Below are 14987 nucleotides of genomic sequence, written 5' to 3'. Positions count from 1 at the left end.
TTAAAATTTTTAAGCCGCTGAACCCATACGGCGCTCAATAATATTACGTGAATTATACCAAAAAGTCTGTACGCTGGTATGCTGATGGTACCATCATAATGTGCATATAATGTACTCTTGAAATCTATAAACGATTAATTTTTGGCTCGTTTCTAAATATTGAAAATTAATATTTATATGGCGCGGATCCCATACGGCGCACAATAAAATTACGTGCATTATACCAAAAAGTCTGTACGCTGGTATGCTGATGGTACCATCATAATGTGCATATAATGTACTCTTGAAATCTATAAACGATTAATTTTTGGCTCGTTTCTAAATATTGAAAATTAATATTTATATGGCGCGGATCCCATACGGCGCACAATAAAATTACGTGCATTATACCAAAAAGTCTGTACGCTGGTATGCTGATGGTACCATCATAATGTGCATATAATGTACTCTTGAAATCTATAAACGATTAATTTTTGGCTCGTTTCTAAATATTGAAAATTAATATTTATATGGCGCGGATCCCATACGGCGCACAATAAAATTACGTGCATTATACCATAAAGTCTGTACGCTGGTATGCTGATGGTACCATCATAATGTGCATATAATGTACTTTTGAAATATATAAAAGAATAATTTTTGGCTCGTTTTAAAATATTGAAAATTAAAATTTTTAAGCCGCTGAACCCATACGGCGCTCAATAATATTACGTGAATTATACCAAAAAGTCTGTACGCTGGTATGCTGATGGTACCATCATAATGTGCATATAATGTACTCTTGAAATCTATAAACGATTAATTTTTGGCTCGTTTCTAAATATTGAAAATTAATATTTATATGGCGCGGATCCCATACGGCGCACAATAAAATTACGTGCATTATACCAAAAAGTCTGTACGCTGGTATGCTGATGGTACCATCATAATGTGCATATAATGTACTCTTGAAATCTATAAACGATTAATTTTTGGCTCGTTTTAAAATATTGAAAATTAAAATTTTTAAGCCGCTGAACCCATACGGCGCTCAATAATATTACGTGAATTATACCAAAAAGTCTGTACGCTGGTATGCTGATGGTACCATCATAATGTGCATATAATGTACTCTTGAAATCTATAAACGATTAATTTTTGGCTCGTTTCTAAATATTGAAAATTAATATTTATATGGCGCGGATCCCATACGACGCACAATAAAATTACGTGCATTATACCATAAAGTCTGTACGCTGGTATGCTGATGGTACCATCATAATGTGCATATAATGTACTCTTGAAATCTATAAACGATTAATTTTTGGCTCGTTTCTAAATATTAAAAATTAAAATTTATATGGCGCGGATCCCATACGGCGCACAATAAAATTACGTGCATTATACAAAAAAGTCTGTACGCTGGAATGCTGATGGTACCATCATAATGTGCATATAATGTACTTTTGAAATATATAAAAGAATAATTTTTGGCTCGTTTTAAAATATTGAAAATTAAAATTTTTAAGCCGCTGACCCCATACGGCGCTCAATAATATTACGTGAATTAAACCAAAAAGTCTGTACGCTGGTATGCTGATGGTACCATCATAATGTGCATATAATGTACTCTTGAAATCTATAAATGATTAATTTTTGGCTCGTTTCTAAATATTGAAAATTAATATTTATATGGCGCGGATCCCATACGGCGCACAATAAAATTACGTGCATTATACCATAAAGTCTGTACGCTGGTATGCTGATGGTACCATCATAATGTGCATATAATGTACTCTTGAAATCTATAAACGATTAATTTTTGGCTCGTTTCTAAATATTGAAAATTAAAATTTATATGGCGCGGATCCCATACGGCGCACAATAAAATTACGTATGTTATACCAAAAAGTCTGTACGCTGGAATGCTGATGGTACCATCATAATGTGCATATAATGTACTTTTGAAATATATAAAAGAATAATTTTTGGCTCGTTTTAAAATATTGAAAATTAAAATTTTTAAGCCGCTGAACCCATACGGCGCTCAATAATATTACGTGAATTATACCAAAAAGTCTGTACGCTGGTATGCTGATGGTACCATCATAATGTGCATATAATATACTCTTGAAATCTATAAACGATTAATTTTTGGCTCGTTTCTAAATATTGAAAATTAATATTTATATGGCGCGGATCCCATTCGGCGCACAATAAAATTACGTGCATTATACCATAAAGTCTGTACGCTGGTATGCTGATGGTACCATCATAATGTGCATATAATGTACTCTTGAAATCTATAAACGATTAATTTTTGGCTCGTTTCTAAATATTGAAAATTAAAATTTATATGGCGCGGATCCCATACGGCGCACAATAAAATTACGTATGTTATACCAAAAAGTCTGTACGCTGGAATGCTGATGGTACCATCATAATGTGCATATAATGTACTTTTGAAATATATAAAAGAATAATTTTTGGCTCGTTTTAAAATATTGAAAATTAAAATTTTTAAGCCGCTGAACCCATACGGCGCTCAATAATATTATATGAATTATACCAAAAAGTCTGTACGCTGGTATGCTGATGGTACCATCATAATGTGCATATAATGTACTCTTGAAATCTATAAACGATTAATTTTTGGCTCGTTTCTAAATATTGAAAATTAAAATTTTTAAGCCGCTGAACCCATACGGCGCTCAATAATATTACGTGAATTATACCAAAAAGTCTGTACGCTGGTATGCTGATGGTACCATCATAATGTGCATATAATGTACTCTTGAAATCTATAAACGATTAATTTTTGGCTCGTTTCTAAATATTGAAAATTAATATTTATATGGCGCGGATCCCAAACGGCGCACAATAAAATTACGTGCATTATACCATAAAGTCTGTACGCTGGTATGCTGATGGTACCATCATAATGTGCATATAATGTACTCTTGAAATCTATAAACGATTAATTTTTGGCTCGTTTCTAAATATTGAAAATTAAAATTTATATGGCGCGGATCCCGTACGGCGCACAATAAAATTACGTGCATTATACCAAAAAGTCTGTACGCTGGAATGCTGATGGTACCATCATAATGTGCATATAATGTACTTTTGAAATATATAAAAGAATAATTTTTGGCTCGTTTTAAAATATTAAAAATTAAAATTTTTAAGCCGCTGACCCCATACGGCGCTCAATAATATTACGTGAATTATACCAAAAAGTCTGTACGCTGGTATGCTGATGGTACCATCATAATGTGCATATAATGTACTCTTGAAATCTATAAACGATTAATTTTTGGCTCGTTTCTAAATATTGAAAATTAATATTTATATGGCGCGGATCCCATACGGAGCACAATAAAATTACGTGCATTATATCAAAAAGTCTGTACGCTGGAATGCTGATGGTACCATCATAATGTGCATATAATGTACTATTGAAATCTATAAATGATTAATTTTTGGCTCGTTTCTAAATATTGAAAATTAATATTTATATGGCGCGGATCCCATACGGCGCACAATAAAATTACGTGCATTATACCATAAAGTCTGTACGCTGGTATGCTGATGGTACCATCATAATGTGCATATAATGTACTCTTGAAATCTATAAACGATTAATTTTTGGCTCGTTTCTAAATATTGAAAATTAAAATTTATATGGCGCGGATCCCATACGGCGCACAATATTATTACGTGAATTAAACCAAAAAGTTTGTACGCTGGAATGCCGATGGTACCATCATAATGTGCATATAATGTACTGTTGAAATATATAAAAGAATAATTTTTGGCTCGTTTTAAAATATTGAAAATTAAAACTTTTAAGCCGCTGACGCCATACGGCGCTCAATAATATTACGTGAATTATACCAAAAAGTATGTACGCTGGTATGCTGAAGGTATCATCATAATGTGCATATAATGTACACTTGAAATCTATTAACGATTAATTTTTGGCTCGTTTCTAAATATTGAGAATTAATATTTATATGGCGCGGATCCCATACGGCGCACAATAAAATTACGTGCATTATACCAAAAAGTTTGTACGCTGGTATGCTGATGGTACCATCATAATGTGCATATAATGTACCCTTGAAATCTATAAACGATTAATTTTTGGCTTGTTTCTAAATATTGAAAATTAATATTTATATGGCGCGGATCCCATACGGCGCACAATAAAATTACGTGCATTATACCATAAAGTCTGTACGCTGGTATGATGATGGTACCATCATAATGTGTATATAATGTACTCTTGAAATCTATAAACGATTAATTTTTGGCTCGTTTCTAAATATTGAAAATTAAAATTTATATGGCGCGGATCCCATACGGCGCACAATAAAATTACGTGCATTATACCAAAAAGTTTGTACGCTGGTATGCTGATGGTACCATCATAATGTGCATATAATGTACTGTTGAAATATATAAACTATTAATTTTTGGCTCGTTTCTAAATATTGAAAATTAAAATTTTTAAGCCGCTGACCCCATACGGCGCTCAATAATATTACGTGAATTATACCAAAAAGTCTGTACGCTGGTATGCTGATGGTATCATCATAATGTGCATATAATGTACTCTTGAAATCTATAAATGATTAATTTTTGGCTCGTTTCTAAATATTGAAAATTAATATTTATATGGCGCGGATCCCATACGGCGCACAATAAAATTACGTGCATTATACCATAAAGTCTGTACGCTGGTATGCTGATGGTACCATCATAATGCGCATATAATGTACTCTTGAAATCTATAAACGATTAATTTTTGGCTCGTTTCTAAATATTGAAAATTAAAATTTATATGGCGCGGATCCCATACGGCGCACAATAAAATTACGTGCATTATACCAAAAAGTCTGTACGCTGGAATGCTGATGGTACCATCATAATGTGCATATAATGTACTTTTGAAATATTAAAAAGAATAATTTTTGGCTCGTTTTAAAATATTGAAAATTAAAATTTTTAAGCCGCTGAAGCCATACGGCGCTCAATAATATTACGTGAAATATAACAAAAAGTCTGTACGCTGGTATGCTGATGGTACCATCATAATGTGCATATAATGTACTCTTGAAATCTATAAACGATTAATTTTTGGCTCGTTTCTAAATATTGAAAATTAATATTTATATGGCGCGGATCCCATACGGCGCACAATAAAATTACGTGCATTATACCATAAAGTCTGTACGCTGGTATGCTGATGGTACCATCATAATGTGCATATAATGTACTCTTGAAATCTATAAACGATTAATTTTTGGCTCGTTTCTAAATATTGAAAATTAATATTTATATGGCGCGGATCCCATACGGCGCACAATAAAATTACGTGCATTATACCATAAAGTCTGTACGCTGGTATGCTGATGGTACCATCATAATGTGCATATAATGTACTCTTGAAATCTATAAACGATTAATTTTTGGCTCGTTTCTAAATATTGAAAATTAATATTTATATGGCGCGGATCCCATACGGAGCACAATAAAATTACGTGCATTATATCAAAAAGTCTGTACGCTGGAATGCTGATGGTACCATCATAATGTGCATATAATGTACTTTTGAAATATATAAAAGAATAATTTTTGGCTCGTTTTAAAATATTGAAAATTAAAATTTTTAAGCCGCTGAACCCATACGGCGCTCAACAATATTACGTGAATTATACCAAAAAGTCTGTACGCTGGTATGCTGATGGTACCATCATAATGTGCATATAATGTACTCTTGAAATATATAAACGATTAATTTTTGGCTCGTTTCTAAATATTGAAAATTAATATTTATATGCCGCGGATCCCATACGGAGCACAATAAAATTACGTGCATTATACCAAAAAGTCTGTACGCTGGAATGCTGATGGTACCATCATAATGTGCATATAATGTACTTTTGAAATATATAAAAGAAGAATTTTTGGCTCGTTTTAAAATATTGAAAATTAAAATTTTTAAGCCGCTGAACCCATACGGCGCTCAATAATATTACGTGAATTATACCAAAAAGTCTGTACGCTGGTATGCTGATGGTACCATCATAATGTGCATATAATGTACTCTTGAAATCTATAAACGATTAATTTTTGGCTCGTTTCTAAATATTGAAAATTAATATTTATATGGCGCGGATCCCATACGGCGCACAATAAAATTACGTGCATTATACCATAAAGTCTGTACGCTGGTATGCTGATGGTACCATCATAATGTGCATATAATGTACTCTAGAAATCTATAAACGATTAATTTTTGGCTCGTTTCTAAATATTGAAAATTAAAATTTATATGGCGCGGATCCCATACGGCGCACAATAAAATTACGTATGTTATACCAAAAAGTCTGTACGCTGGAATGCTGATGGTACCATCATAATGTGCATATAATGTACTTTTGAAATATATAAAAGAATAATTTTTGGCTCGTTTTAAAATATTGAAAATTAAAATTTTTAAGCCGCTGAACCCATACGGCGCTCAATAATATTACGTGAATTATACCAAAAAGTCTGTACACTGGTATGCTGATGGTACCATCATAATGTGCATATAATATACTCTTGAAATCTATAAACGATTAATTTTTGGCTCGTTTCTAAATATTGAAAATTAATATTTATATGGCGCGGATCCCATACGGCGCACAATAAAATTACGTGCATTATACCATAAAGTCTGTACGCTGGTATGCTGATGGTACCATCATAATGTGCATATAATGTACTCTTGAAATCTATAAACGATTAATTTTTGGCTCGTTTCTAAATATTGAAAATTAATATTTATATGGCGCGGATCCCATACGGCGCACAATAAAATTACGTGCATTATACCATAAAGTCTGTACGCTGGAATGCTGATGGTACCATCATAATGTGCATATAATGTACTATTGAAATCTATAAATGATTAATTTTTGGCTCGTTTCTAAATATTGAAAATTAATATTTATATGGCGCGGATCCCATACGGCGCACAATAAAATTACGTGCATTATACCATAAAGTCTGTACGCTGGTATGCTGATGGTACCATCATAATGCGCATATAATGTACTCTTGAAATCTATAAACGATTAATTTTTGGCTCGTTTCTAAATATTGAAAATTAATATTTATATGGCGCGGATCCCATACGGAGCACAATAAAATTACGTGCATTATATCAAAAAGTCTGTACGCTGGAATGCTGATGGTACCATCATAATGTGCATATAATGTACTTTTGAAATATATAAAAGAATAATTTTTGGCTCGTTTTAAAATATTGAAAATTAAAATTTTTAAGCCGCTGAACCCATACGGCGCTCAACAATATTACGTGAATTATACCAAAAAGTCTGTACGCTGGTATGCTGATGGTACCATCATAATGTGCATATAATGTACTCTTGAAATATATAAACGATTAATTTTTGGCTCGTTTCTAAATATTGAAAATTAATATTTATATGCCGCGGATCCCATACGGAGCACAATAAAATTACGTGCATTATACCAAAAAGTCTGTACGCTGGAATGCTGATGGTACCATCATAATGTGCATATAATGTACTTTTGAAATATATAAAAGAATAATTTTTGGCTCGTTTTAAAATATTGAAAGTTAAAATTTTTAAGCCGCAGAACCCATACGGCGCTCAATAATATTACGTGTATTACACCAAAAAGTTGTTACGCTGGTATGCTGATGGTACCATCATAATGTGCATATAATGTACTCTTGAAATCTATAAACGATTAATTTTTGGCTCGTTTCTAAATATTGAAAATTAAAATTTTTAAGCCGCTGAACCCATACGGCGCTCAATAATATTACGTGAATTATACCAAAAAGTCTGTACGCTGGTATGCTGATGGTACCATCATAATGTGCATATAATGTACTCTTGAAATCTATAAACGATTAATTTTTGGCTCGTTTCTAAATATTGAAAATTAATATTTATATGGCGCGGATCCCATACGGCGCACAATAAAATTACGTGCATTATACCATAAAGTCTGTACGCTGGTATGCTGATGGTACCATCATAATGTGCATATAATGTACTCTTGAAATCTATAAACGATTAATTTTTGGCTCGTTTCTAAATATTGAAAATTAATATTTATATGGCGCGGATCCCATACGGAGCACAATAAAATTACGTGCATTATATCAAAAAGTCTGTACGCTGGAATGCTAATGGTACCATCATAATGTGCATATAATGTACTATTGAAATCTATAAATGATTAATTTTTGGCTCGTTTCTAAATATTGAAAATTAATATTTATATGGCGCGGATCCCATACGGCGCACAATAAAATTACGTGCATTATACCATAAAGTCTGTACGCTGGTATGCTGATGGTACCATCATAATGTGCATATAATGTACTCTTGAAATCTATAAACGATTAATTTTTGGCTCGTTTCTAAATATTGAAAATTAAAATTTATATGGCGCGGATCCCATACGGCGCACAATATTGTTACGTGAATTAAACCAAAAAGTTTGTACGCTGGAATGCCGATGGTACCATCATAATGTGCATATAATGTACTGTTGAAATATATAAAAGAATAATTTTTGGCTCGTTTTAAAATATTGAAAATTAAAATTTTTAAGCCGCTGACCCCATACGGCGCTCAATAATATTACGTGAATTATACCAAAAAGTCTGTACGCTGGTATGCTGATGGTATCATCATAATGTGCATATAATGTACTCTTGAAATCTATAAATGATTAATTTTTGGCTCGTTTCTAAATATTAAAAATTAATATTTATATGGCGCGGATCCCATACGGCGCACAATAAAATTACGTGCATTATACCATAAAGTCTGTACGCTGGTATGCTGAAGGTACCATCATAATGTGCATATAATGTACTCTTGAAATCTATAAACGATTAATTTTTGGCTCGTTTCTAAATATTGAAAATTAAAATTTATATGGCGCGGATCCCATACGGCGCACAATAAAATTACGTGCATTATACAAAAAAGTCTGTACGCTGGAATGCTGATGGTACCATCATAATGTGCACATAATGTACTTTTGAAATATATAAAAGAATAATTTTTGGCTCGTTTTAAAATATTGAAAATTAAAATTTTTAAGCCGCTGACCCCATACGGCGCTCAATAATATTACGTGAATTAAACCAAAAAGTCTGTACGCTGGTATGCTGATGGTACCATCATAATGTGCATATAATGTACTCTTGAAATCTATAAATGATTAATTTTTGGCTCGTTTCTAAATATTGAAAATTAATATTTTTATGGCGCGGATCCCATACGGCGCAGATTCATTTTACGTATATTAGATCAAATAGTTTGTACGCTGGTATGCTGATGGTACCATCATAATGTGCAGTTAATGTAATGTTAAAATATATGAGAGAATAATTTTTGGCTCGCTTTAAACAATTGAAAATTAATATTTTTAAACGGCGGATCCCATATGGCGCGGATTCATTTTACGTATATTAGATCAAAAAGTTTGTACGCTGGTATGCTGATGGTACCATCATAATGTGCGGTCAATGTAATGTTAAAATATATGAAAGAATAATTTTTGGCTCGCTTTAAACTATTGAAAATTAAAATTTTTAAACCGCGGATCCCATACGGCTCGGATTCATTTTACGGATATTAGATCAAAATGTTTGTACGCTGGTATGCTGATGGTACCATCATAATATGCAGTTAATGTAATGTTAAAATATATGAGAGAATAATTTTTGGCTCGCTTTAAACAATTGAAAATTAAAATTTTTAAACCGCGGATCATTTACGGCGCGGATTCATTTTTCGTATATTATATCAAAAAGTTTGTACGCTGGTATGCTGATGGTACCATCATAATATGCAGTTAATGTAATGTTAAAATATATGAGAGAATAATTTTTGGCTCGCTTTAAACAATTGAAAATTAAAATTTTTAAACCGCGGATCATTTACGGCGCGGATTCATTTTACGTATATTATATCAAAAAGTCTGTACGCTGGAATGCTGATGGTACCATCATAATGTGCATATAATGTACTTTTGAAATATATAAAAGAATAATTTTTGGCTCGTTTTAAAATATTGAAAATTAAAATTTTTAAGCCGCTGAACCCATACGGCGCTCAATAATATTACGTGAATTATACCAAAAAGTCTGTACGCTGGTATGCTGATGGTACCATCATAATGTGCATATAATGTACTCTTGAAATCTATAAACGATTAATTTTTGGCTCGTTTCTAAATATTGAAAATTAATATTTATATGGCGCGGATCCCATACGGCGCACAATAAAATTACGTGCATTATACCATAAAGTCTGTACGCTGGTATGCTGATGGTACCATCATAATGTGCATATAATGTACTCTTGAAATCTATAAACGATTAATTTTTGGCTCGTTTCTAAATATTGAAAATTAATATTCATATGGCGCGGATCCCATTCGGAGCACAATAAAATTACGTGCATTATACCAAAAAGTCTGTACGCTGGAATGCTGATGGTACCATCATAATGTGCATATAATGTACTTTTGAAATATATAAAAGAATAATTTTTGGCTCGTTTTAAAATATTGAAAGTTAAAATTTTTAAGCCGCAGAACCCATACGGCGCTCAATAATATTACGTGTATTACACCAAAAAGTTGTTACGCTGGTATGCTGATGGTACCATCATAATGTGCATATAATGTACTCTTGAAATCTATAAACGATTAATTTTTGGCTCGTTTTAAAATATTGAAAATTAAAATTTTTAAGCCGCTGACCCCATACGGCGCTCAATAATATTACGTGAATTATACCAAAAAGTCTGTACGCTGGTATGCTGATGGTATCATCATAATGTGCATATAATGTACTCTTGAAATCTATAAATGATTAATTTTTGGCTCGTTTCTAAATATTGAAAATTAATATTTATATGGCGCGGATCCCATACGGCGCACAATAAAATTACGTGCATTATACCATAAAGTCTGTACGCTGGTATGCTGATGGTACCATCATAATGCGCATATAATGTACTCTTGAAATCTATAAACGATTAATTTTTGGCTCGTTTCTAAATATTGAAAATTAAAATTTATATGGCGCGGATCCCATACGGCGCACAATAAAATTACGTGCATTATACCAAAAAGTCTGTACGCTGGAATGCTGATGGTACCATCATAATGTGCATATAATGTACTTTTGAAATATATAAAAGAATAATTTTTGGCTCGTTTTAAAATATTGAAAATTAAAATTTTTAAGCCGCTGAACCCATACGGCGCTCAATAATATTACGTGAAATATACCAAAAAGTCTGTACGCTGGTATGCTGATGGTACCATCATAATGTGCATATAATGTACTCTTGAAATCTATAAACGATTAATTTTTGGCTCGTTTCTAAATATTGAAAATTAATATTTATATGGCGCGGATCCCATACGGCGCACAATAAAATTACGTGCATTATACCAAAAAGTCTGTACGCTGGAATGCTGATGGTACCATCATAATGTGCATATAATGTACTTTTGAAATATATAAAAGAATAATTTTTGGCTCGTTTTAAAATATTGAAAATTAAAATTTTTAAGCCGCTGAACCCATACGGCGCTCAATAATATTACGTGAAATATACCAAAAAGTCTGTACGCTGGTATGCTGATGGTACCATCATAATGTGCATATAATGTACTCTTGAAATCTATAAACGATTAATTTTTGGCTCGTTTCTAAATATTGAAAATTAATATTTATATGGCGCGGATCCCATACGGCGCACAATAAAATTACGTGCATTATACCATAAAGTCTGTACGCTGGTATGCTGATGGTACCATCATAATGTGCATATAATGTACTCTTGAAATCTATAAACGATTAATTTTTGGCTCGTTTCTAAATATTGAAAATTAATATTTATATGGCGCGGATCCCATACGGAGCACAATAAAATTACGTGCATTATATCAAAAAGTCTGTACGCTGGAATGCTGATGGTACCATCATAATGTGCATATAATGTACTTTTGAAATATATAAAAGAATAATTTTTGGCTCGTTTTAAAATATTGAAAGTTAAAATTTTTAAGCCGCAGAACCCATACGGCGCTCAATATTATTACGTGTATTACACCAAAAAGTTGTTACGCTGGAATGCTGATGGTACCATCATAATGTGTATATAATGTACTGTTGAAATATATAAACGATTAATTTTTGGCTCATTTCTAAATATTGAAAATTAAAATTTATATGGCGCGGATCCAAGACGGCGCACAATAAAATTACGTGCATTATACCAAAAAGTCTGTACGCTGGTATGCTGATGGTACCATCATAATGTGCATATAATGTACTCTTGAAATCTATAAACGATTAATTTTTGGCTCGTTTCTAAATATTGAAAATTAAAATTTTTAAGCCGCTGAACCCATACGGCGCTCAATAATATTACGTGAATTATACCAAAAAGTCTGTACGCTGGTATGCTGATGGTACCATCATAATGTGCATATAATGTACTCTTGAAATCTATAAACGATTAATTTTTGGCTCGTTTCTAAATATTGAAAATTAATATTTATATGGCGCGGATCCCAAACGGCGCACAATAAAATTACGTGCATTATACCATAAAGTCTGTACGCTGGTATGCTGATGGTACCATCATAATGTGCATATAATGTACTCTTGAAATCTATAAACGATTAATTTTTGGCTCGTTTCTAAATATTGAAAATTAAAATTTATATGGCGCGGATCCCGTACGGCGCACAATAAAATTACGTGCATTATACCATAAAGTCTGTACGCTGGTATGCTGATGGTACCATCATAATGTGCATATAATGTACTCTTGAAATCTATAAACGATTAATTTTTGGCTCGTTTCTAAATATTAAAAATTAAAATTTATATGGCGCGGATCCCATACGGCGCACAATAAAATTACGTGCATTATACAAAAAAGTCTGTACGCTGGAATGCTGATGGTACCATCATAATGTGCATATAATGTACTTTTGAAATATATAAAAGAATAATTTTTGGCTCGTTTCTAAATATTGAAAATTAATATTTATATGGCGCGGATCCCATACGGCGCACAATAAAATTACGTATGTTATACCAAAAAGTCTGTACGCTGGAATGCTGATGGTACCATCATAATGTGCATATAATGTACTTTTGAAATATATAAAAGAATAATTTTTGGCTCGTTTTAAAATATTGAAAATTAAAATTTTTAAGCCGCTGAACCCATACGGCGCACAATAATATTACGTGAATTATACCAAAAAGTCTGTACGCTGGTATGCTGATGGTACCATCATAATGTGCATATAATATACTCTTGAAATCTATAAACGATTAATTTTTGGCTCGTTTCTAAATATTGAAAATTAATATTTATATGGCGCGGATCCCATACGGCGCACAATAAAATTACGTGCATTATACCATAAAGTCTGTACGCTGGTATGCTGATGGAACCATCATAATGCGCATATAATGTACTCTTGAAATCTATAAACGATTAATTTTTGGCTCGTTTCTAAATATTGAAAATTAAAATTTATATGGCGCGGATCCCATACGGCGCACAATAAAATTACGTGCATTATACCAAAAAGTCTGTACGCTGGAATGCTGATGGTACCATCATAATGTGCATATAATGTACTTTTGAAATATATAAAAGAATAATTTTTGGCTCGTTTTAAAATATTGAAAGTTAAAATTTTTAAGCCGCAGAACCCATACGGCGCTCAATATTATTACTTGTATTACACCAAAAAGTTGTTACGCTGGAATGCTGATGGTACCATCATAATGTGTATATAATGTACTGTTGAAATATATAAACGATTAATTTTTGGCTCATTTCTAAATATTGAAAATTAAAATTTATATGGCGCGGATCCAAGACGGCGCACAATAAAATTACGTGCATTATACCAAAAAGTCTGTACGCTGGTATGCTGATGGTACCATCATAATGTGCATATAATGTACTCTTGAAATCTATAAACGATTAATTTTTGGCTCGTTTCTAAATATTGAAAATTAAAATTTTTAAGCCGCTGAACCCATACGGCGCTCAATAATATTACGTGAATTATACCAAAAAGTCTGTACGCTGGTATGCTGATGGTACCATCATAATGTGCATATAATGTACTCTTGAAATCTATAAACGATTAATTTTTGGCTCGTTTCTAAATATTGAAAATTAATATTTATATGGCGCGGATCCCAAACGGCGCACAATAAAATTACGTGCATTATACCATAAAGTCTGTACGCTGGTATGCTGATGGTACCATCATAATGTGCATATAATGTACTCTTGAAATCTATAAACGATTAATTTTTGGCTCGTTTCTAAATATTGAAAATTAAAATTTATATGGCGCGGATCCCGTACGGCGCACAATAAAATTACGTGCATTATACCATAAAGTCTGTACGCTGGTATGCTGATGGTACCATCATAATGTGCATATAATGTACTCTTGAAATCTATAAACGATTAATTTTTGGCTCGTTTCTAAATATTAAAAATTAAAATTTATATGGCGCGGATCCCATACGGCGCACAATAAAATTACGTGCATTATACAAAAAAGTCTGTACGCTGGAATGCTGATGGTACCATCATAATGTGCATATAATGTACTTTTGAAATATATAAAAGAATAATTTTTGGCTCGTTTCTAAATATTGAAAATTAATATTTATATGGCGCGGATCCCATACGGCGCACAATAAAATTACGTGCATTATACCATAAAGTCTGTACGCTGGTATGCTGATGGTACCATCATAATGTGCATATAATGTACTCTTGAAATCTATAAACGATTAATTTTTGGCTCGTTTCTAAATATTGAAAATTAAAATTTATATGGCGCGGATCCCATACGGCGCACAATAAAATTAC

The sequence above is a fragment of the Prenolepis imparis genome, unplaced genomic scaffold (genome assembly GCF_030444845.1).
Source record: "Prenolepis imparis isolate NDT839.2.m4 unplaced genomic scaffold, iyPreImpa1.0 SCAF_14, whole genome shotgun sequence".
NCBI classification, from domain to species: domain Eukaryota; kingdom Metazoa; phylum Arthropoda; class Insecta; order Hymenoptera; family Formicidae; genus Prenolepis; species Prenolepis imparis.
The sequence above is the reverse complement of the archived record's forward strand: the minus strand, read 5'-3'. Positions refer to the sequence as shown.